The following is a 24,480-nucleotide window of genomic DNA, read 5'->3' as shown; positions in this document are numbered from 1 at the left end:
CTGAGGAGAAGTTAAGGATTTTTTTTAAAGCAAATTACTCTGAAAAGTACACAAAAAGCAACCAATGCATGTAGGTGTTCCAATTCGATTTGTGAGTTTTTGATGTAGCCAAGGAAAGGGTTTATTCATCCTAAATTTGCAATATCAATTTAATGGACAAGATAGCTGGCTAAGGTCAACTTATGTACACACTGCAAGAGAACTTAAGTGTTTAGATTTCCCCAAAAGGTTACTTCTCAATAATCATATTTACTGAAATATATTGCCTCCACAATGCCAATTTCTCCTATCCTATTTCTCTTGTTAGTATTTGTTCAAGGGAGAGAAAAGAAATTAGGAGGACTTGGGGCTGAGATTGCCTTTATAAACTTGGACACAAACTTTCCATTCCAGGAAAAGGTGTCCAAAGTACCCCAATGGCCACTGAAATCCTGGCTCTACCGAAGTCAATGGCAGGGTTGAATCCAACTTATGGGCACATTCATACCCAAAGTGAAGATCTGCAGAAGAAATTCACACACACACACACACACACACACACGCAGCACTCCACAGGATTTTGCTAGAAAAAAGATTTGCTATTATGAATTTCTACGTTAGCAAAGCCTTTTCCTGAAAATACAACCCTACACTATTCACCTTCTCTCTTGTACAACAGTGTACAACATTTTAAAAATAATGGTACATCAAATATGTTAATTACAGTGCTAATGTAGAACTGCATCCTGGAATGACTACCTTATGGAGCTTGTTACTGCACTAATGCTTGAAAAATTATTTTAGAATGTTTTAAAAAAAATGTCCAACAGGGAATCCAGCCACGTTTGGATTGAAAAGTCCTCAGGACAGCACCTGAGGAAATGGATTCCTCAGGAGTATGAAAATACTTGATTAGCTGTTTAATTACTTGGTTTTATTCTTGTGTCTTATTTTATGTTCCCCTCAGGTTTTGCAATTAAGCATTCTTGTGAGAATGCACTTTTGAAAAAGCAGTTTTATTATTTATCATTTAACCTTTGCTCATTAAAATATTGTACGTGTGATAAAACAAATGAGCAAGTTAAAAAAAAGTTGCTAGACCAGAACAGTGAAATCTGAACATGAATGAATGATAAAACCTTTAAATGTCCCTCACTAGGATTCTAGAGTGGCGTTAATGCAGCAACCAAGTTTGAGACAAGATTATTCTTAATCCCATCTCTCTACACTCCCTTCTGCGGTTTTCTTTCCAAAAAGCTGTGTGTGATTTGTAGGTGCTTCCTACATGACATAACTATCCTAAGCTAGAGAAACTATGGGAAGGAAGGTCCAGAGACTTTTGTTTACCATATCCTGTGATACCAATGTAACAAAGCTGAAGTGGTATGGCTATGTAACAAGATCATCTGACCTATCCAAGATCATCCTCCAAGGGACAGTACAGGGGAAGAGAAGAAAAGGTAGACAGAAGAAGAGATGAATTGACAACATAAAAGACTGGACAGGAATGGACTTTGTGGAGACTCAAGCACTGATACACAATCATCAGGGGTGGAGACAATGGGTTGATTGCTCATCAATGGTTGTGCCCCAACAACCAATGCAGTTATGGGAGTGATGATGATTCTTATTTTTAGCATAAAATTCTTATTTCCTCACCTCCGTGCTCTGTTTAGCTCTATTAATCCCTCACAACCCATAAGGGGGAGGGATAGCTCAGTGGTTTGAGCATTGGCCTGCTAAACCCAGGGTTGTGAGTTCAATCCTTGAGGGGGCCATTTAAGGAACTGGGGTAAAAAATTCTGTCTGGGGATTGGTCCTGCTTTGAGCAGGGGGTTGGACTTGATGATCTCCTGAGGGCCTAACAACAACAAAAAACAACACCACTCTCAACTCCCCACTCAGATGCCCAGATCAAAATTGGCTACTTCATTGATTGTGTTGTTCATTTCCCCTTCAGGAACACTTAGCCCTATTGCTATCCTACCCGAAAGAGTAATTCCTTTTAAAAATAATTACTTAATACCGCAGGTTATTAGATGGGACAAAGAAGGATGAAAGGGGTCAGAAACTAAGGCAGGTATATTTGTGATGAGTACATTGATGAGTTCTGAGGGCAGTAGAAACTTGGAAGAGAAGGATGTATAGTATCTAAATGATTATGCAAATCTATTTACCTTAAAGTTACTTTAAAATAACCCTGCATATATTATACAAATACCTGCAATCTGACCGGATAATAATGGCCTTCAGCCAGAGTACATGGATTTACATTTTGTATGGTTGAGAAATAACTGTACAGTCATAATGCAAACTTGTCTCTCATAACCAGAGTTCAAGGAATTGCATAAATTCAGAAGTAACTGCACAACTGTGGGTCATAAACTAGAAAAGAATAACTAAACTTTGATTTGCTGGGACAACTCAATTTCAGTGTAGGGTCCACACTCCTATCTCACAGCATTCTAATCTTTCTTTTTTAAAGGAATAGTTAACACAATGCATTTGATTTAAAAAAATAATTAGTAAGTGTACTGGTAGTTACAAGATGGAATCTGTTGATAGCAACCTCTATCATAGGACAGAGGTATTAAATTTTTATAATCCTGACCCACGCCAGGTGACCTGGGAAAAGGAAATGAAGAGCAGCTTCTTACCAGCATTCCTGTGAGTCATATATGTAGTCCATGGATGACTTCTAAAACCGTACTTTATTAGTACTGAGATGCAAATACAAAATTTAATAAAATTTAATTCCAATAAAATCAGATGTGGGCAACAGCATGGACATCTGCCATTGTTCTTTGCTCTTCCACAAACTACAGTATACAATACTTGAAGTTCCAGCATTTACAGCAGCTATAGCAACATGCACTTGATTACCTCAAGACAGCTCTTCAAGAAATATTTTTGAGTCAAGAGAACAAGCTGCGGGCTAGCTTCACTGCTTCTAGACCATTTTAATTGGTGCTGCAAAGGGAGGCACAGGACAGAGTTTATTTCCAGATGATTACCTCGTTGTTGAACCTGCCTTATATGGAAGTGTCAGTAGCAGACCTGATTTTTTTCATATTTTAAAAACAAGATGTGGCATGAAATATTCAGAGAATCCATGTTACCTAAGTCATATAATCTGCACACAAGTTTCTCTCCTGCCACTGTCTCCCCTCAAAAAGAGCTCCTAAACAACTTCGTTTGTAATTTTTCCAAAAACCATTCACACAGGAAATATGTGCCAGCAAGACACAGACCTAATAGGTCATGGGAAAGCTTTAGTGATTTCAGAAACAGAGACCAGGTTCTTGAAGATAAGCTTCAATAGAAATTCTTTTTGTACCTATACCGGTCATCCATAGATTAGAAGAAATCTAAAATGTGACACCATCAGTAGACAAATACAGTTACAAATGAACTGCAAATATTAAATTAGCCCTAGCATGTATTGCTCTTAATGAGATCATTCAAGTGAAACAGTGAACTTCTTGCTCTCTTGTATAATTGCACTGTATGGTGTGTGGGAAAGTTTGTTTACATAGAAGAATCTGGCAAGATCTCCTTTAATCTCAGTTAAAACTAACCTAAAATTTAACCAGTTGTAGAGCCAATGACTACACCATCAACAATAGTCTGAAGTACAGTAGTTAGTGGCTCTTGTGCACCTCTATGTCTCAAATACTCTTGTTCAACTCCTCTCTCTTAAACACAGGCAGTCAATCATAACTCTCCAAGATAGTTCCTCCTATTGCAAACCATGACAGCCTAAGTGTAAAAGATATCAACTCCGTAGAACAATTGCACAGCTTGCAGCACCAAAGTGGATAAACTGATTATCTAACGTCTTGAAATCAGCAGGTTTACCTGTAGTACCGTCCACTGCTGGTCCATCTATTATTAAGCATGACTGATGGTCTTGGAGTGCAACAGCTGACAGATAAATGTTTGCAGACAGCACGTCTATGCCCTTCATTTGAACCAATGAGGTGGACAATGTCATCAGTTCATGCTCCAGAACAGCAGTTCTCTACCAGGAGTGCAGGGCCCCCGGTGGGAGGGGAGGATGAGCAGGTTTCAGGGGGCCTGCCAAGCAGGGATGGCATTAGGCTCATTGGAGTCCAGGGCAGAAAGCCGAAGCTCCGCAGCGCAGGGCTGAAGCCCAGGACACCAAGCCCCACCACTCAGGTCTGAAGCCGAAGCCTAAGCAACTTAGTTTTATGGGACCCCATTGTGTTGTGAGGCCCCGGACAATTACCCCCTGCTTCCTACCCCCTACACCACTCCTGGCTTTTATATGCAGAAAAACAGTCATTGTGGAACAGGTGGGCTGTTGAGTTTTTAATAGCATGTTGGGGGGAGGGAGGGAGAGAGAGGGCTCAAAGAAAAAGGTTTAGAACCCCTGCTCTAGGACATACCTGAAGTTTACTTGCCAAGAAGATTCTTTGCCAGCAAGGAAACAGAGTATGTTTGTCTGCTTTCAAAATGCTTGCCTTTTTTGTTGTTTGTTTTTTTAATTACAACTGTGAGAACTTCATTAAACATTTCCAACAATGAAACATGAGACAATAGCTAGGTAGCACTATTTCATCTTGCACATTTGTCTATCTTCTGATCTCTAGGAAATCCCACATCTTAGGGTCCATACACAGCAGCAGCAGCTGACAGCACTGCCTTCCTCGTCCTAAGTCCAGTGGCGAGCCTGTATTCACGATAGCCCAAAAGAGAATAAAGTATCATCCAGAGCCCTTGCTATTGTTTACTTAGATACAAAATCATCTATTCCTTCTTGAAAGCCTTCTTTCCTTAAAAACCATGCCTGTTTTTCCTGACTGGGGAATTAAGAAAAACTACCACCTGAGTAGTCCATAATGAGGAGAACAGGTTCTTTGTATCTGCAGAAGACTACTGAACTTTCTGGAGCTCTAATCCAAAAATGTGATATTCCCTTTGGAAAGAAAGAAACGATTGTCTGCTCTGCTGACCACCTCTGGAAGCATAAGCCTGCCCTCAAGCTAGATGTGGATCTAGTTATATCAAAAGTGGAGGCTCACTTGAACAACAATTCTGATTCTAGACAAGGTAACATCATGGCAAATTTTCAATGCTTTTCTTTGGCTTTAGGGAGTTTGGCAAACTTACGTAACCATCTGACAGCTGCTCTGGAGTTATACACTGCATAGATGAAAGCCTGACGTGTGACATCTCGAATCCCCACTAAACTTAAATTCAACCACTTTAACATGTTAAGGAACTGTGCCTTGCCTATGCTAGGCTTTTGCCTATGTTAGTCAGCACATTAGCTAACATCCCACTTTAAATCCAAGTCTACACAAGGCCTCAATGAGTAGTTGTCTCTTTGCCTCTCTGTGTGAAGTCTATCAGATCTCTGTGAGGGGATGGAGGAAATATTGCCCAGGAGGTGGAGTTAAGAGTAAGGTCCAAAACATGGACAGGTAGGGAATATTTCCTGCATCAGGGAACTGTGGCTGCCCCATAGCAACCAAGGAATGGGGACACAACACAGCCACTTTTTTCCTCAAATGTGTCTGCAGTAAGGCACAAAAGAAATCACACGGCAGAGCCTGTAAGTGGAGGATTTATTTTTGTTTTGCTTAAACTAAATAGCAGCCATTTAGAAAGAGGTGCAGATTCTGTTCTGTGCATACAGAAATGCAAGAGGAAAAAGGCACTAACAGCAGCCTGCTCTGGTCTTTTGGGATAGAGGCAGTGTTGCTGTAGATGCTCAAGAGAAGGAGACAGAACTGCCTAATGAGATGTGCCAGCAAGCACCTGAAGAGAGGTGGAAGCCAGCCTTAGAGCTGCTGGGATTCCAAGGGGCAGAGTTGCCTAAGCTCCAGCTATCTGTTCTTTTCTTCTGATCCCCACTAGTTCAAGAAAAAGTCAAATCAAACATTTTACACACATTTCAGAAAGCTGTAGCTATCTTCTTGATATGGCTCAAAAGTTCCTGACTTGAGTGCAAAATATTATCCTTAAAACTACATTCAAGTTTAATTTCCTAGTACTTTTTGTCATTTTTCTAAAAAAATAAAGGGTACCTTAAGCATTTAGCACACTTTTACCTATATTACAAGCTCTGCTTGTAATAAATTTAGGAGTCACACAGGATTTTTAAATTCTGCACAAGCAGGGATCAAAGTGTGCAGAATTTTGAAATTCCTCATAAACTACTTAAGGATTTTATCATATTGTATACAGTCTCCAACACCAAGAAATACACTTTCTACACAGGTATTTGCCTATGAAGAGTTTTCTTTGCAGATATTAAAACCACAGTTCAGGACATTAGCAAGAAGTTCTGCACACATGTGCAAAACAGTTCTTATTCTGTTGCTAATTGACTGTTTTCTTCTGACAAATCAGCGAAGAGATTATTTTCAGTAGAGATTAGCCATCTGGAAAGTTTCTAGGTATGAAGTTCAACATATGCAAAGTTCATTTTAATAATTTTAGCCTTTTTATAAACACTGCAGAAAGTATTTATTTCACCCTCATGTAACCTAAACACAAAAAACGGTTACCCACCTTTTTGTAACTGTTGTTCTTCGAGACGTGTTGTTCATGTCCATTCCAAGCAGGTGTGTGCGTGCTGCATGCATGCCAGCCGGAAGATTTTCCCCTAGCAGCGTCCGTAGGGTTGGCCTCGGCGCCCCTTAGAGTGGCGCCTCCATGGCACCCTATATAGGGGCCCGCCGACCCTCCACCCCCTCAGTTCCTTCTTGCCAGCACTCTGTCGGAGGGGCAGGAGGGTGGGTCTGAGTTCACTGCGGATTGGAGCACTGTGCGGCCGAAAGCTGCATCATCTCTGGCCTGGTGCACGATGGCATAGTGCAACGTAAATGTGTGGATTGAGGACCACGTGGCAGTTCAGCATATTTTCTGTGTCGGGACCTGATCCAGGAACGGAGCGGAGGAGGCCTGCGCCCTTGTGGAGTGGACCGTGATTGGCGGGGCAGGTACGTTAGCCCGATGGTAGCATTCTCGGATGCAGGTCGTGATCCATGAGGAGATCCGCTGTGACGAGACTGGGAGTCCCTTCATCCTATCAGCCACGGCAACAAAGAGTTGGGTTGATTTCCTGAATGGTTTGGTTCTTTCAATATAGAATGCCAGGGCCCTGCGGACATCCAGGGAATGCAGCCTTCACTTCTTGCCGGAGGAGTGTGGCTTCGATAGAACACAGGGAGAAAAATGTCTTGCCCCATGTGGAATTGGGAGACCACCTTCGGAAGGAATGCCGGGTGTGGCCTGAGTTGGACTTTGTCTTTGTGGAAAACAGTATATGGAGGTTCGGATGTCAGTGCTCTGAGTTCCGACTCCCTCCTGGCTGAGGTGATAGCCACTAGGAATGCGACCTTATATAAGAAATATAACAGAGCGCACGAAGCCAGAGGCTCGAAGGGGGGCCCTGTGAGGGCGGAAAGGACCAAATTGGGGGGCTGGTTGCCGAGTATGCAGGAACAGTCTGTCCAGGCCCTTGAGGAAGCGACCAACCAGTGGGTTCATGAAAACTGAACCACCTTCCGCTCATGGGTGGAACGCTGAGATGGCCGCCAAGTGGACCCGAACCGAAGAGAGGGAAAGTCCTAGCTGTCTCAAATGAAGCAAGTAGTCAAGGATGAAAGGGATCGGGGCGAGCAATGGAGCCTTTCCCTGCTGTTCGGCCCAGATGGAGAAGCGCTTCCACTTGGACATGTATGTGGCCCTGGTGGAGGGTTTTCTGCTACCGAGAAAGACTTGCCTGACCTGCCGAGAGCAGGGTTTAGCCATGGAGCATCCAGGCTGTGAGGAGGAGTGACGCCAGGTTCGGGTGGCGGAGACGGCCTTGATCCTGCGAGATCAAGTCTGGGAGCAGGGGCAGCGTGAGGGGTGCCCGTGTGGACATGTGTAGGAGCGATGTGTACCAGTGTTGGCACGGCCACGCCGGCGCTATCAGGATGACATGAGCATGCTCCCTGCGGATCTTGAGGAGTACCCTGTGAACCATGGGAATCGGGGGGAAGGCGTAAAGCAGGTCACCTTCCCATGAGAGGAGGAAGGCATCCGTCAGAGACCCTGGACTGTGCCCCATGAGGGAGCAGAAACGTTGACACTTCCTGTTTTTTCTCAAGGCAAACAGGTCTATCTGGGGATAGCCCCAGAGACGGAAAATTGAGCGTACTACATCTCGGTGAATGGACCACTCGTGACCATGGAACGAGCAGCTGAGGGAGTCCGCCAGTCCGTTCTGCTCTCCCGGGAGATAGGATGCTGTCAGGTGAATTGCGTTCCATACGCACAAGTCCCATAAAGTCCCATAACGTGAGGGCTTCCCAGCACAGGGGAAAGGAGTGTGCACCTCCCTGTTTGTTGATATAGAACATCGCCGATGTATTGTCCGTAAGGACTGAAACGCACCTGCCCGCCAGGTGAGCTTTGAAGGTCAGGCTAGACGCACCGCTCGTAGCTCCCGGACGTTGACGTGTAAGGAAAGGTCCTCTGGTGACCAAAGGCCTTGGGTCCTGACATTCCCCAGATGCGCCCCCCACCCCAGATCCAATGCATCTGTTACCAAGGATAGGGAGGGCTGGGGGCTGACGAAGGGTACTCCCGCGCAGACCGCCCACGGATCGAGCCACCACTGGAGGGAATCTAGCACTGTTCGGGGGAGCTTCACTACAGAGTCTAGGGCGTCCCTGGCTGGCCGGTATACGGCCGCCAACCAGGACTGGAGAGGGCGCAGCCTGAGCCTGGCATGGCTCACCACATAGGTGCATGCCGCCATGTGACCCATTAACTTGAGGCAGTTTCTTGCTGTGGTGGTCAGGACGCGTTGGAGACAGAATGATTTCGGACATAGACCAGAACTTAGACTCCGGTAGGTACGCTTTGGCGTGTGTCGAGTCCAGAACTGCCCCTATAATTTCTATCCTCTGGGTGGGAGACAGGGTTGACTTGGCCTCATTTAGCAGGAGGCCGAGCTCGAGGAAGGTCCATCTGATGAAGACCACCTGAGCCTCCACCTGTGCCTTGGCACGGCCCTTGCTGAGCCAATCATCCAGGTAGGGGGAACACCTGAATCCCCTGCTTGCGCAGGAAGGCTGCCACGACTGCCAAGCACTTTGTGAAGGCCCTTGGGGCTGCTGACAGGCCGAAAGGCAGAACTGTGAACTGAAGATGGGCATTGCCCACAACGAATCTGAGGTAACGCCTGTGTTGGGGGATTATTGCAATATGAAAATACGCTTCCTTCAAGTCGAAGGCGGCATACCAGTCCCCTGGATCCATGGAGGGAATGATAGAGGACAGTGAGATCAGGCGGAACTTGAGCTTCTTTACCAATTTGTTCAGACGCCGCAAGTCCAGAATACATCTGATGCCCCCTTTCACCTTCGGTATTAGGAAATAACGGGAGTAGAAGCCTCTGCCCCTGAGGAACTTCCTCCACTGCTCCTACTGCAAGCAGGGACTGCACTTCCTGAATTAAAAGTTGCTCGTGAGAGGGGTCCCTGAAGAGGGACGGGGAGGGGGGCTGGTGGGGCGGGAGGGAGGAGAACTGGATAGAATATCCCCTCTCTACCGTGCAAAGCACCCAACTGTCAGATGTGATTCGGGACCAGGCACGATAGAAGGGGGACAGACGTGACAAAAAGGTACGGTTGGTAGGATCCAGAGTCCTGATCAGTAGGTCGTCCCCGACCGTGCCATCAAATTGGGGGTCTAGGCCCCGATGGTGGCCTTGGCTGGCCAGATGACTGGCCGGAGGGCTGTTGTTGTTGCCTCCTTCTGCCGTTCCTGCCTCACCTGCGCAAGGCGTCCGTGCGGTTCTGAGGCTGGTATGGTCGTGGGGCCGGTTGCAGCCTGAACTGCCTACGTTGACGGACTGGGGTGTGCAAGCCCAGCGAGCGAAGGGTAGCCCTCGAGTCCTTTAGGCTATGTAGCCTCTTGTCCGTCTTTTCAGAGAAGAGCATGGGCCCTTCGAAGGGGAGGTCCTGGATAGTCTGTTGGACCTCACGTGGAAGGCCTAAGACCTGAAGCCAGGCTCCCCACCTCATAACCAGCCCAGTCGCCAGTATGCGGGAGGCTGCATCCGCAGCATCCAGGACTGCCTGGAGGGATGCCCAGGTGATTAACTTCCCCTCCTCAACTAGAGCCGAAAACTCTGTTCGGGATTCCTGGGGAAGAAGTTCAGCGAACTTAGACAGTGCCGAGCATGTATTGTGTCCATACCGGCTCACTATAGCCTGTTGGTTGGCTATACGTAATTGCAGTCCCCTTGTTGAATTCACCTTTCTGCCAAACAGGTCCAACTTTCTGGCCTCCCTGTTCTTCAGTGTAGACCCTTGGAACCCCTGGCGCTCCCTTTGGTTGGCAGCATCCACTACTAGAGAGTCCGGGGGTCATGGGGGGGCATACAGGTGCTCATGGCCCTTGGAGGGCACGAAGTAGCACCTCTCTGTCTTTTGGGCCGTGGGGGCCAATGAAGCTGGCGTCTGCCACAAAAGTATGGGACATGTCAGCTATCGTTTTGATCAACGGTAGGGCTACCCTGGATGGGCCCGAGGGAGCCAGGATGTCCACTACTGGATCCACATCCACCTCCGCTTGGATCGCCAGGCTCTGGGCTGCAAGCTTAAGTAGCTGCTGAAGCACCCGGTTGTCCTCTAGGGCCAATGCCGTTGAGGAACCCGTGACCACCTCATCCGGAGAGGGAGAGGAGGAGATCACCTGCAATGGGCCTTCCTCTGCCCCCTCAGTCTCTGCAGGGGGCTGCGGCACATGGTACTGCGGTTGCGTGGCCGGTGCGGGCGTGAGATGCGGCACCGTGGCCGACACCGAATGACAAGGCGTGCTGGGCGGTGCCTGCGGTTTTGGAACCATGGTCCCCGCCGGTGTATAGCTAGGGGGTGCTGGGCTTTGTTGCGGCACACCGTCGGACGGCAGTGGAGGCATTTGCGCCAGAGCCAATGCGTCAGGGACGTCGAGGAGACCAATGCGGACCTGGAGCGAGGGCCGTACGCTTGTCCCATGGACTGATGATAGGCCCAAGGAGTCCAGAATGGCCACTGAGAGGGCGGTTGCCAGTGCTGTTGCCACTGCGGCAGGTAAGGTTGCTGGCTCGCCTGCGAAGCCGACTTCCTGCTCCTCGATCTACTGGAGCGGTAGGACTCCGCCTGAGGTCTCCGAATAGGACCACCTAGGGGGAACAGTACCCACTGCCGCCGGGGAACGGTACTGCTGGGCCGGAGAACACTCCCTCTGCGCCGGTGCCACTGGGGCAGCATGGGGCAGAGACTGAGGCAACATCATGGCTGGCTTTCCCCGTGATTGCATTGGGGGTCGGGCCATGGTCGGCGGCTCTTTCCACCCGTGCGGAGAGGCCGGCACCGGGAGGCTTAAATAAATCAGAGGCCGCCTCGAACGCCTCCGGCATCGATGGGAGACGCACATCCTCACTGAGATCCGGGGATCTCGACCGGTCCAGACTTGACCGCACCCTCTCTGGGGCTGGAGTCAACAGACCAATGGGAGGATGAGTTTGTAGCATGGCATGTCCCCCCGCAATCATGGACGGCACCGGCCCTTTAAGGTCCCGGTGGGGTGATCAGCCCCTCACCGAACTCTTCTTTTTTAGCAGGCACCGGAGACGGTGAACAATGCCTTACGGAGGCCGATTTTCTATGTCCCGACTCCCTCCGATGCTGGGGCTTGGAGGTTTTGGCCTGGGCCTCCTGTCTTGTTACTGGTGCCGGGGCACTGCGCACAGAGGATGAGGTGCCGGGTCGGCCGGCTCAGGGTCCGAATGTGGCCGCAGGGCCGCCTCCATCAGGAGCACTTTGAGTCTCTGCTCTCTGTCCTTAAGAGTCCTGGGGCGAAATCCCCTGCAGATACTGCACTGGTCTCTTTGGTGGCTCTCTCCGAGGCACCTTAAGCAGGAAGAGTGCGGGTCACTCTTCGGCATAAATTTCCTGCAGTCCTTGCAGAGTTTAAACCCTGGGGACCCAGGCATGCCCCAGCCGGGCGACGAATACGTTGGTGGAAAGCCCCCGCCCCCCCCCCCAACAACTATCAACTATCTATAACTAACTCTAATTCTAACTAAACTATATACACTGAAAACAGGACACTGCTAAGCTTGCTGTAAGAGCGAGCAAAGTTCCAGCTAGCCGTCACCGGCGGTAAGAAGGAACTGAGGGGGTGGAGGGTCGGCGGGCCCCTATAAAGGGCGCCATGGAGGTGTCACTCCAGGGGGTGCCGAGGCCGACTCTACAGACGCTGCTAGGGGAAAATCTTCTGGCTGGCGTGCACACGGCATGCACACACCTGCTTGGAATGGACATGAACAATCACTTGAAGAAGAACTATCGTTTTGTTTTCCAAAAAAGGAATGACCTTTTGGCTGAGATAAACAAAAGGCTGTTGCCCAAACAGGAATTTTTTCTAGGCTAACAAATCACCGCTGGAAGTGGGGAAGAGACATAATGAAAGTAACACCATAACTTTAAACAAAGCATTTGCTACCACAAAATGTTTTGTTAATTTTTAAAAATAAATAATTTATGCTGTGATCACCTGAATCCAATTCAGGAAAGATGGTGGGAATGTATAAATACCATTTTTATTTTATTTTTATTTTTTTTAAAGTGTACCATAAAAAGACAACCATTAACAGAAGTAGTTATTTTGTGCTGGTGTAATCCTGTAAATGCTGCAAATTTGGGCTAATAGGCGTTTTCCCTGCTGTTTGGTCTTTTCCAGTATGCCACATCACTTTTCTGTGCGGTAGAAGAGTGTCACATACTGTGGCATTCTACAGAATTCTTTTGATCTGCAAAGAATCTGTGTATCACATGTGGTACCTATGAGCCTTGGCAGTTACTATTTGATATCTATAACCTTCAGTAACACTGGTACTGAAGGAACGTTAATTTAGCCCATTTGTAACATTTAATACACATTGACTGATGTAAGGTTACCAACAGTCAATAAAGTGGTGACATTTATTTTAACATTGCTGCCATAGTGGCTCTCAGCACGTCCTTTATAACGCTGTAAAAATTCAATTATCTGGCCAGGAACATTTTATTATTATTGCACACCTCCTTTTACTTTACTTTACTTACCAGGTTCCCAACAAATCTGTTTTGCCATATTTAATTTACATGAGCAAAATTAAGTGTTACTGAGTTAGATGCTTATTTAAGCTCCTCTTTGACTTCACATGCTAAGAAAAAATCCATCAGGTGAAAAATCCATTTAATCCCGTTTAGTGTTTCAAAAGTGTAAATTACACTAGCTAAATATTCAGCTTTTAAAAAGAAGCCATTATGTAGACTATCCTATTTGCACTAGGACTATGTTAAGAATCCACATTAAAGGTCTAGCAATATTACAATGAATCCAAAGAAATTGAGACCTAAACACAAAATCCCAGTGGAACCTAAACTCAATGGGACTTTTACATTAACAACTTGGATGCTGGAATAGACAGCAAACTTATAAAACCTGCAGATAATACCAACCTAGCAGGGGCTGCAAGCACTTTAAAATTTAAAAAATGACCAAGACAAACTGGAGAATTGGTCTGAAATCAAGATGAAATTCAGTAAAGACAATACAAAGACAATACTTAGGAAGGAAAAATCAAATATACAAATATAAAATGGGGAATAACTGGCTAGCCAGCAGTACTGCAAAAAAGCATCAGTGGATCACAAACTGAATATCAATCAGTGTGATGTTGAGAAAAAAGCAATGTCATTCTGGGGTATATTAACAGGAATGTCATACATAATACATAGGAGGTTATTGTTCCGCTCTACTCAGAATTGGAGAGACCTCAGCTGAAGTACAATGTCCAGTTTTGGGCACCACACTGTATGACAGATATGAACAAATTAGAGAGACTCCATAGGAGAGAGACAAGAGGTTTGGGGTACATTAACACCAAAAAGACCTGTGGCAGTCTCAGCCTGGGTTAACTGATTTTGGCTCACACCACAGAGCTAAAAATAGCAGTATAGATGTTTGGGCTCAGCTCCAAAACCCTTACCCTTTGACAGGTTTCAGAGCCCAGGCTCCAACCCAAGCGTCTACGCTGCCCTTTTTAGACCTGCAGCATGAGCCCAAGTCAGTTGACCTGGGCTCTGAGACTTGCTACTGTGGGTTTTTCTTTTTGCTGTGTAGACATACCCTTAGAAAACATGACGTATGAGGAAATGTTGAAAGAACTGGGCATGTTTAGTCTAGAGATGAGAAGGCTGAGGGGAGATATGAAAAGAGTCTTCAGACCTTTAAAGGGTTTATATGAAGAGGACCATGATCAATTCTTCTTTGTGTCCCCTGAGGGTATGACTAGAAGTAATGGGCTTAATTTACAGCAAGGGAGATTTAGGTTAGAGATTAGGAAAAAAACTTTCTAACTGTAAGGATAAACTATGGAATAGATTACATAGGGAGGTTGCCGAGTCCCTGTCATTGGAGGTTTTTTAAGTACAAGTTAAACAAACACCTGTCATGGAAGGTCTAAGTATACTTAATCCTGTCTCAGCATGGGAGGAGAGACTAGATGACCTCCAGCCCTACGTTTAAATGATTCTAAATAAAAACCAAGCTCTCTTTTCTTTATACATAGATTGTTATAGACAGGAGCAGAAGAGACTTCTCAAAATTAGGGGTACAAGTTGGTAGGCAAACAATACCATATGTCCACAGGGTATTCCATTAGCATTGCTGCCCATCAATTAAGAACTTCAGAGTCTAACCCAACAGCCCTGGATCACTGGCTTTGAGCATGTAGAAGTTTAAATGCAGTGTAATATGTTAAGTCAGGGGTCGGCAACCTTTCAGAAGTGGTATGCCGAGTCTTCATTTATTCACTCTACTTTAAGGTTTCGCGTGCCAGTAATACATTTTAATGTTTTTAGAAGGTCTCTTTCTAGAAGTCTAGAATATATAACTGAACTATTGTTGTATGTAAAGTAAATAAGGTTTTTAAAGTGTTTAAGAAGCTTCATTTAAAATTAAATTAAAATGCAGAGCCGCCCGGACCAGTGGCCAGGACCCGGGCAATGAGAGTGCCACTGAAAATCAGCTCACGTGCCGAAGGTTGCCTACCCCGTGTTAAGTGAATAACTGCAGACTTAACTATGCATTTCTAATGCTTTTGTAGGTCTAAATTAGCACTGTAACCTTACTTAAGTGTTTTGGTACGCCAATTTTAGATTTTCTGTGTTTGAAGTTGATACACTTTTCCTTCTCTCTGACAGACAAAGTCCTTAGAGCTCCAGGCTGCATGCAAAACCAGTCAAACAACTGGTAACTGTGGCAATTACAAATCCAAAGCAATTCTAGCAAAAGCTTTTTAAACACACACAGCTTCCCTTCCCAGTCCCAGTCACTGACCTCTATAGCATTCCTGGATCACAGGTATTAACTTCATGAGAACATGGTCCATTCCTCTCCCAGGATTTTCTTCAAGACCAAAGCTGTGCTCCCACTAGTTAACACAAAAATAAAATGGAAAAAGGTTAGTATTAAAACCACCTCCACTAGCACCACACTAGTGTCTTGCCATTTTGATAGCGGCATCTGCCGGGACTGCTTTAGTGGTCACAAACCAAGGATGTCTTTTATTTGGTCTCTTGCACAAAATTTTAATGAAGAACATATTCATAGTCACTACACGTAATGAACAGCAAGACCTCACTAAGAAAATAAAATGGACTGTGAACACCTGAGCAGCAAGAAGAGTTATCTTGCTTGTCAAGCCCAAATTTCTGTTTTAATTAATATAGTAGCAATCTAGCTATACTAGCAAGAATATTACACAGAGAGTAAATGAGGTCTGGTAGTTATAGCAGACAAATGGGAACCAGGAGACGTGGGTCCTATTTCCAACTCTGCTGCCGATTGCTTGTGACATTCAAGAATGCTGCCTATCTTTTGCACCTCAATTTGCCCAACTGCAAAATGGGTATCACGTTCCCTCCTAAGATTTTAGAGACAGGTGGAAACAAGCCAACACATCATTGGTCACCCAAAACTAAGGTAGCTGGAAAAAATTAAAAATACAGTTCAAAAATATTTGTTTTGCTATTACTTTACACACAATTAAAGCTTAAAGGAACAGAAAAACTTTCAGGGAACTGAATGCATGTAGGTCAAAAATTACAGCGCAGTGGTTGCATTACCCTTTAAGGCTTTGAGAGCACTCTGGTATTAAAGCTTATCTAGCTCAGAGGATGTTGTGAAGCTTAATATTTGTAAGACACTTAGTATTAAGTATTAGTGTATGCACTCAGACAGAGTCACTTGTCTGGTTAAAGCAATAAGTGTGTGTCTGTTTGTGGGAGCAATTGGGAGTTTGTAGTCTGTGTCAGAGCTGTTATCAGAATGTGTGTTTGTATGCGCACACAGTCTGAAGTTTGTGGGAACCATGGTGTTTCAGTCAGAGGAAATGAAAGAAATGGGGAAAAAATAATTGTTTCCCCTGTACAAGTTAATAAATATTTTACTAAAATGTCAAATACAAAATTCAACTGTCCTATGAAGAGTTATTTCAACAAAATTGGGAGACAACAGTCAATTATGGTAATGTGAAACAGAGGAATTTTAGTCAAGCTCTATGTTTCAACAATCACACATTTCAGAGGGAAGGGTTTTGCCTTCCTAATCAAACCCAATCATTCCCAAGCAAGCACTCAAACACTGATCTAACTGTGATGGCTTCTCTTTCAAATAGCGGAGGACATTTCCTATAGAAGTTTGAGTTAAGGATATGAGGCCTTTTTCTTTCCTTTAGCCATCTACAAGAATTACTCTTATCAAATGCCTCTAGTGCAGTTCTGTTTGTATGCATAAACTGTGCTCCAACTCTGAATCTGGTTATTACTCCTGTAATGGTCTTCATGGAGTTTTCCCTTTACCTGTTCTGTAATTTCCAATAATCACCCTTTATTCTACCAACAATTTTACTCTCTCATTCCCTCTTCAAATATTTTGCTAGCTAATTTCCATTGCAACTATGTGCTACATTTAAGATCATACTCCTCATATGGTAACTTTTTTAATATGGAGATATACCTATCTCATAGAGCTGGAAGGGACCTTGAAAGGTCATCCAAGGTCCCCTGCCTTCACAGCAAGACCAAGAACTGTCCCTGACAGATTTTTGTCCCAGAGCTCTACATGGCCCCCTCAAGGATTGAACTCACAACCTGGATTTAGCAGGCCAATGCTCAAACCATTGAGCTATCCCTCCCCGCCTTTCAGTTCTTGCAGTTTTCTAATAATATACAGTAGCTAGTACTTCATGAAAAAGCAAATATGACAAATGCCAAAAAAATGTAATGTTGCTTCCACTAAATGAATTTATACTCTAATGAAGACTAAAAATTTATGTAATGCATGGCAGTGGCAATTTCTACAGAACAAACAACTTTACAAAAATCTGAAGAGCAACTAACAAAAGAGTAAATAACGGGGGGGGGGGGGGGGAAGTGAGTACATCAGAAGCAGAACACCTGCCAAATAATCAGTGGGGCTACTGGATGACTGAAGCGCTAAAGGAGCACTCAAGTAAGAGTGCAGAGAAGTTCCAGATTGAGGTGTCAACAGAGGAGGTTTTGGAACAAGTGGATAAATTAAACAGATAAGTCACCAGGACCAGACAGTATTCACCCAAGAGTTCTGAAGGAACTCAAATGTGAAATTGCAGAACTACTAACTGTGGTACGTAACCTATCATTTAAACCAGCTTCTATACCAGATTACTGGAGGATAGGGACTGTGACACCGATTTTTTTAAAAAAGACTCCAAAGGTGATCCTGGCAATTACAGGCCAGTAAGCCTAACTTCCATAACGGCAAATGGTTGTAACTATAGTAAAGAACAGAATTATCAGACACATAGATTAACACAATTTGTTGGGGAAGAGTCAACACAGCTTTTGTAAAGGGAAATCATGCCTCACCAATCTATTAGAATTCTTTGAGGGGATCAAAAAACATGTGGACAAGGGTAATCCAGTGGATACAGTGCACCTGGACTTTCTGAAAGCCTTTAACAACATCCCTCACCAAAGGCTCTTCAGCAAAGCAATCCATCAGTCATAGAATAAGAAGGAAGATCCTCTCATGGTTAGTTTTCACAATACAGAGAGGTAAACAGTGATGTCCCCCAGGGATTTGTACTGGCACCAGTACTATTCAGCATATTCATAAAGGATCTGGAAAAGGGGGTAAACAGGTGGCAAAATCTGTAGACAATACAATAATCACTCAAGATAGTTAAGTCCAAAGCTGACTGTGAAGAGTTACAAACGGATCTCACTAAACTGAGTGACCAGGCAACAAAATGGCAGATGAAATTCAATATTGATAAATGCAAAGTAATGCACATTGGAAAATAATCCCAACTATACATACAAAATTATGGGATCTAAATTAACTGTTACCACTGAAGAAAGAGATCTTGGAGTCATCCTGGATAAATATCTGAAAACATCTCCTCAATGGGCAGCAGCTAACAATGCTAGGAACCATTAGGAAAGGGATGGATAATAAAGGCAGAAAATATCATAATGTGTCAATATATAAATCCATGGTATACCACACCTTGAATAACCCATGGAGTTCTGGGTTGCCCCATCTCAAAAAGATTCATTAGAACTGGAAAAAGTACAAAGAAGGGCAACCAAAATTATTAAGGGTATGAAACAGCTTCTATATGAGCAGAGATCAAAAAGACTGACTGTTCAGCTTAAAAAGGAGACAACTGAGAGGGGATAAGATAGAGGTCTATAAAATCATGAACGGTCTGGAGAAAATGAATAAGGAAGTGTTATTTACTGCTTCACATAACACAAGAACCAGGGGTCACCTAATAAAATTTAAAGGTTGCAGGTTTAAAACAAACAAAAGGAAGTATTTCTTCACACACAACAAAATCAACCTGTGGAACTCATTGCCAGGGGATGTTGTGAAGGCCAAAACTACAACGGGGTTCAAAAAAAGAACTAGATAATTTCCTGGAGGAAATTATCCATCACTGGCTATTAGCCAAGAGGGTCGGGGATGTTCTGGGTATCGCTAAACCTCAGACTGCCAAAACTCGGTGTGGATGATAGGGATTGGATCACTCGATGATTGCTTGTTCTCTTCATTCCCTCTGAAGCACCTGGCATTGGCCTCTGTCAGGAGACGGTATACTGGGCTGGATGGATCATTGGTCTGATCCAGTATGGCTGTTCTTATGTTCCTATTCATTTTTTATTCACAAAAATGTTCATATCGTGGGTGTGCAAACACATACATGCAATTTTTAATGTAACAGCTGTTAGCTATCTAATAATGTCATTAAAAAGTCATTTTCTGATCTCCACCTCAGTCATTTTGTTTTAATTGATGAACTTGTATAAATTCACATTACTCTTTGATCGGACAACATTAAGTGAAATCTCATTAACCACAACAGAAAAAAAATTGATTGCTCACACAACTAAGTTTCCTCTGTTCAGTAAGGCTCCCTGTTGCAGTAACTTGCTCCTCTTGTGCCACAAAGATTTTTCAGCTTTATCTTTTCAAAGGAAAATATCAGTTTCTAACACAGTGAACTTATCTGTTAGAAGTCTAACTGACAATTCACTGCAGTTTCCACCCTGCTTCAACTTGTTTTTTCTTCTTTAGCAGAACAGCCTTGATCTATGGTAGTTCCTTGCAGAGTTCATTTATTAGTTACCAAACAGTAGTATTGTCCCACCAGAAAAATAAAAAGCACAATTTACTTAAAAAAAAAAAAAAAAAAAAAAAGAGAGAGAGACACTTGCAAAACTGGTTCTAATAAACTGCATTGTCATATTTAAAAATAAGAAATTATTTTTTTTAATTAATTAAAGAAAAAGTGTTAAAGCTCTGCCTTTAAACCAAAAGCAGAAAGCAAATTCAGTATTAAGTCATAGGAGATGAGCCATACCTACCACAGTGATGGACATAGCCTAGTATATAGCATAGCCTAGTATATATTGGCAACTGTTTACCCACATAAAGTTAGTTATTCAGCCTCAAGACCTATTTCTGTTCTGATACACCCCTTAAAAACTTGCTCATTCTCTTTCTCCCACCAGCCACCTTTTCAAAAATAGTGTGCTATCTTCTTACAGAGGACTAACTATTGATTAATGTATAATTGCTATTTGCCGCCACTGTATTTTCCCCTGCTAATTTCTACCACTTAAATTATGCTGTAAGTTAAAATATGTACATTGGCCTCATATTCTATACCCTGTTTGTAACTTCCTGTAGGTTACTCTTCAGAGATTTAACCTGATTTATTTTTAAATTATTTTTTCCTGATTTACCCTCTTGGGCTTAAGCACTTTATTTAAAAAGCCTCAGAACACCAAAAATATTGTTTACATCCCTCAGGACAGAGAAATACTCAGTAAATGCTACAACAAATCCAAAGTAGCATGTTGCAAGTGGAATTGTCACGGTTTCTTAGAAAAGCAAAAAATTGTACTATATGGTATTGGTCTGTCACCCTGGCTATTTAAATACAGTATTCAGGACTAGTGAAATGAGAAACAAAATTAAAGCAAGGGTAAGAGAAAATGCTAAGCAGACCTACTGCTTATCTGTATTTCTCACTCTTCTAATATGAAGTAGTTTTAAACTACTTTTCCATGTGGTTTTTCTGAAGAAGGATTATTTTTGATTAAGTCAGTGTTGCCATTATTACTTACATTACATTAACACCCCCAATTAGGCATCAGAGTTCTGTTGTGCTACACACTGCATAAGTATCTAATAGAGAGACCCTCACTGCCCTAAAGAGCTTTTGGCAGATAGTTTGTAGATTGCTTGCTTACTGACAGAATACCGAGGAGGAGAGTAAGTTACAGAGCAGAACTACACATTAGGAGAAGCTGCCAACTACTTTGCAGCCCTCTGTACTACAATTAAAAATAGAGCACAAATCACAGTTAGAATTGAATGAGACTTCTGGACTCTAAATATTACTTCATCACAGGGAATGAAAAAACAACTAACATGCCAGAACATAACCAATGCCACGTGGAGAGAAAATCCTCCTTGTATCTGGATTATAAAGAAAGCTCAGTTTGTGTAACTTCTACTTGGCCCATTATAGCAATAAGCCACTATAAGATGTACACCTCAGGTGCATTGCAAGGAACATGGCCAAAGGTTTGTATCTTCAACCACTCCAGCCTACTACTGGATTCCCTAGCATGACTTGGTATTGGACTATGCTGAATAATTTGAAATTTCATATAAAAAAAACAATGTAATGGAATATATGTAAAAGTATTGTTTCACGATTAACAGAATTTGATAGAAGCAGAATGATAAAGTATGGGTAACACCTTTCCTGTATACTTTTGGCAATATTTATTGTAAAACTAAACTGAGATTAAAAGTGTATCTTTTGTAATAGAAAGCAGAACATCAAAAGTTACTGGAAGGAACTAGAATCATGGGGTACAGGATAGGGAAGAGGCAGCTTAACATGGCCTCCTGTAACCTTCTCTTCCCGCTCCTAACCTCCACTAACTTGGAGTCAAGAAACTGAACAAATTACTCTGAAGCAAAGCTTGTATTTCAGCTTCCTTCAATGAGGAACCACGTTTCACAGCAGCCCAGCCACTTTTCTAGTGCTGCTACCAGATTGGAAGATGAAGTAGTGGTTTCTCTTATAAGTCCTTCTATTAGCGTACCTGTCACTCAATGACTTCCAAGGGTACGTCAAGCAATCGATTTATCCAGGATCGATATATCGCATCTCATTAAGACGCAATATATCGATCCCTGAACACGCTCACCATTGACTCCGGAACTCCACCAGAACGAGCGGCAGTAGCGCAGTCGATGGGGGAGCCGCGGCCATCGATCCCACGCCATGTGGGCCCCAGGTAATTCGATCTAAGATACTTCGACTTCATAGCGTAGCTGAAGTTGCGCATCTTAGATCGATCCTCCCCCCTAGTGTAGACCAGCCCCAAGTGAGAACAACTTCACCTCCCGGTGCTATATAGCACTAATGCACCTAGACCTATTTCAAGTGATCCCTAGACTGAAGAAAGCTGAACAAGGAACTGTTCTAAGGGATACAGTTCCATTTCTTGACCTAGCAGACCTAGTTTAGATAGTGGCAAGAAAAAAAAAAATCTGAGTAGGGAGTGTGTAACAGGATCCCCGGGGTGCTACCTGGGACTATGGGACCACTGTGCCCCCAAACTCTCTCCAGCCTGGGCCGTCTATCACAATGCCTTTCTAGTGACCAGTAGCAAACCCCTCCTCTCACTGTTATCACTCAGCACAACCACATGTGGAGACCCCACACCCAGCTAGATTGCATGAATGCTCCAGAGCCACTCATGAATCACACAGAGAAACGCACCAGAGCCAGATTCCCCCCCCTCCCCCCGCTCCCAGCACTATACCTCAGGAGTATACCATCTTGCACTGCTCAAGATGGACAATGCAAATTTATTAATTACTTCACCACTTCATCAATGGAAAGTGGATATTCACCAGCCTTTGCAAAACCTGAGCAGATTTGCCACACACTTCATACAAATTCACTGGTAAAGATAAACGGTAAAACAAATGTATTCACTACAGAAGATAGATTTTAAGTGACTATAAGTGTTAGGCAAAAAGTCAGAGTTATTTACCAAAAGAAATAAAATATAAGCACACAGTCTAAACTCTCAACCCTATTAGACTGGGCAACAACTAGACTAAGTAGTTTTTCCTCATCCCACTGGATAATGCAGTTCATAGTACACAGATTTCACCCTTGAGGGCCAGTCCCCTCAGTTGAAGTCTCAGAGTGTCCTTGTTGCTTGCAGCATAGGTGGGAGCAGCAGAAAGGTGAAGCCTGGGCTACCTGTGTTCAGTTTTATACCCTCAGTCCATGTGCTTGTAGAACACAAGTCCAGGCAGACACACACCACACTATCCAATGTTCTAAAACGAAAGAATCAGATTTTAATTTTACAAGGTGTTTTTTCAGCAGATCAAAAATACATTGGATAATATAAACAAGGGGAACCCAATTTCTTAACGTGGGTACCTATTTCCCCAAATACAGACACTCAAATTAGGCATGTAAATTTTATATGACGATTGAGTATCCAAAGGCCAGGTTTTGATAGATAATTAAGATGCCCTTGTTCAAATACAAGGTCCACAATATGCACCCCACTAACTCTTATTTAAAAGTTTAAAAACAGACTTTACATATTTTTTACTTTTATGAATATGAAGACACTCCCTGAAAATATAGAATATATTACTTGAATTAAATCAAAAACAAAATAAGAAACAAGGGAAAAAAAAAGACTTTTGCTTATTTCAGAAAACTAATGCCATGTTCATCCTTTAGCAGTCCGTATGGTTGAGTACCAGGCCATAGGGAATAGTCAAACCTTGATTAACTGAACCCCAATTAAGAGCATCTTTGTTATCTAAGGGTCAGATAACTCCCTGGAGGTTTGACTGATATTCTAGTTTTTCAAGCACTGGAGCACCACTCCTGCAGAACCATGGAAGGATTCTAACTACTGTGTTTGAATTTAAGGTTTTGTTTGTTTGTTTTTTAATTTATTTACATTTAATGCCAGTTACCACAAAATAAGCAGAAGCTTTGTCCATTCTACTTAGTTTCCACATAATACTTTGCTAAATGTAGCTATAGCTGCTATGTTCTTATATAATGATATACTCAATATATCACTATGCTAGCTAGCCATTAATTCCAACTGCAACCCTCAACTAGTTTTTATTTATTTTAATTTAATTACCAAGTTACAATTTCCTAACAAGAACTGAAAGCTGACCTATATTGGGATGCCACAGGCTACTAGCCGATTGATCTCTTAGGATGTTGTTTTTATTGCCATTTATGATCCCTGCACTGGGTAACATGTCTTAACCCCATCCAGAGGTCATGGCCCACCTTCACTGATTTCCCCACTCCTTTTACCAAAAAAGGAAGCTTGAAGCGTGTGGATTCTCCCTCTTACCTCCCATTCTATTCAGCAGCCTTCAGTCTTCCACCTGTCTCTAGATCCCTTTTTGCTCAGTCATCTGAAGCCTTTTACATCTAGATGCACCAAAACTTATTTTCCATTATTGTAATTGAAATGTTACAGTGCTCAGAACAAAAGGTTTCTGTGTAATATCTGCAATTCAGTTCTGTATTAAAAGATTAAATACAGTAAAAAAGCATCATTGTCACAGTTACAGAACTAACTCCACTTTGAGGTCTCTGAGGGCACCCCCTCAGTTGTCAGTTCTCATGCCTCTCTTGGAATGGAATTCCACAGTTCTCCCCCACTCTTAGACTATGCCCTACAGTACCTTATTTATCAATGGTGCTTACCCAGCAGTTCCAACTGAGTTCTAGCACCTGTAGTTCTTCCCTCCCAGAGTCTCTGACCAGTCAAATACAATAGACAGGCAGCGTTCTTAAAATCAAAG

At 43.4% G+C, this 24,480-nt stretch overlaps 1 protein-coding gene across 5 annotated transcripts in view; it reads right to left on the bottom strand.

Moving 5' to 3' along the window:
- Positions 1 to 24,480, bottom strand: part of WDFY3 (WD repeat and FYVE domain containing 3) — a 289,358-nt gene that overhangs the window by 217,429 nt on the left and 47,449 nt on the right. For all 5 annotated transcript variants that reach the window (XM_005292053.5, XM_005292052.5, XM_042856446.2 and 2 more), the window contains exon 2: positions 15,379 to 15,472. The gene's annotated coding sequence lies outside the window, so the exon portion shown is untranslated. The remainder of the gene's footprint in view (positions 1 to 15,378; positions 15,473 to 24,480) is intronic.

This window comes from Chrysemys picta, chromosome 5 (genome assembly GCF_011386835.1).
Source record: "Chrysemys picta bellii isolate R12L10 chromosome 5, ASM1138683v2, whole genome shotgun sequence".
In the NCBI taxonomy this organism is placed as follows: Eukaryota; Metazoa; Chordata; order Testudines; family Emydidae; genus Chrysemys; species Chrysemys picta.
Note: the sequence above shows the minus strand (reverse complement) of the source record. Positions and strands in the feature narration are given on the sequence as shown.